The sequence below is a fragment of the Saccopteryx leptura genome, chromosome 5 (genome assembly GCF_036850995.1).
Source record: "Saccopteryx leptura isolate mSacLep1 chromosome 5, mSacLep1_pri_phased_curated, whole genome shotgun sequence".
Taxonomy (NCBI): domain Eukaryota; kingdom Metazoa; phylum Chordata; class Mammalia; order Chiroptera; family Emballonuridae; genus Saccopteryx; species Saccopteryx leptura.
In genome coordinates, this window is record NC_089507.1 from 36571502 (window position 1) to 36572853 (window position 1352).

At 51.3% G+C, this 1352-nt stretch overlaps 1 pseudogene; it reads left to right on the forward strand.

Moving 5' to 3' along the window:
* The first annotated feature begins 273 nt into the window (after window positions 1-273).
* Window positions 274-1070, forward strand: LOC136406460 (proteasome subunit beta type-5 pseudogene; annotated as a pseudogene).
* The last annotated feature ends 282 nt before the right edge of the window (window positions 1071-1352 follow it).

Genomic DNA, 1352 nt, shown 5'->3' on the forward strand with positions numbered 1-1352 from the left:
CAAAGATGGCCCGGGCGCTGGGGATGGCTCCTTGGCCTCTGCCCCAGGCGCTAGAGTGGCTCTGGTTGCGGCAGAGCGACGTCCCGGAGGGGCAGAGCATCGCCCCCTGGTGGGCAGAGCGTCGCCCCTGGTGGGCGTGCCGGGTGGATCCTGGTCGGGCGCATGCGGGAGTCTGTCTGACTGTCTCTCCCGGTTTCCAGCTTCGGAAAAATACAAAAAAAAAAAAAAAATCATTAGCAAGAAAGAACTCATCGCCTTTTGCCCTTACTACACATGGGGCTGGCCAGTATGTGGGGGAGCTCACTACTGGTGAACTGCCCTGGGTTTTTCAGACTTGAGGGTCGTGCCATCTGTTGGCCCTGAGTCCAGGATGTCCCAGTGATGGGCTGAGCCTGGCCATGCCCAGCTGGGCTGTCCCAGAGGAGCCAAGAATCAAAATACTTCATGGGACCACCACTCTGGCCTTCAAGTTTCAACACGGAGGCATTGTTGCAGCAAACTCCCAGGTCACAGTGGGTGTCTCCATTGCCTCTCAGACAGGAAGGAAATTGATAGAGGTCAACCCCTACCTGCTATGCACCCTGGTTGAGGGTACAGCAGTTTGCAGTTTCTGGGAGTGGCTACTGGCTCAGCAATGTTAAACCTATGAGCTTTGAAACAAAGAATGCATCGCAGTGTCAACTGCCTCCAAGCTGCTGGCCAACATGGTGTATCAGTATAAAGGCGTGGGCTGTCTGTCCATGGTCACCACAATCTGTGGCTGGGATTACCCTGCTCTCTGCTACATGGACAGTGAAGAAAACTGGATCTCAGGGGCCACCTTCTCTGTAGATTCTGGTTCTATGTATGCATAGGGGGTCATAGATCAGGGTTACTCCTATGACTCAGAGATGGAAGATGCCTGTGATCTGGCCCGTCGATCTCTGCAGTATCACACTGCAGAGATAGATACCTGCTAAGGAGGTGCGGTCACCCTCTCCCATGTCTGTGAGGATGGCTGGATCCAAGTCTCCCGTGATAATCTACCCCTGAAGGAGGGTGGATGTAGCTGCTTGCGTTTCCTGGGATGATATGGGTACCGCTCCTCATTCTACAGTGGAAGATCATCAATTGTATTGCTTATTTTTAAAGCTCTGGTGCATGGACCTCTGTGTGTCCTCAGTTGTTAATGAGCTGCTGCAGTAGCAATGATTATTTTACTTCCCTGGATGTTAACATCACACTACTAGAGCTCAAAAAAAGAAAAAGAAAAGAAAAGAAAGAAAGAAACCATAAATACAGCTAGTGCTCGACTTATGACCACGATTGGTTCCGACAGACTGGTCGTAACACGATTTGGTCATAAGTTGAGT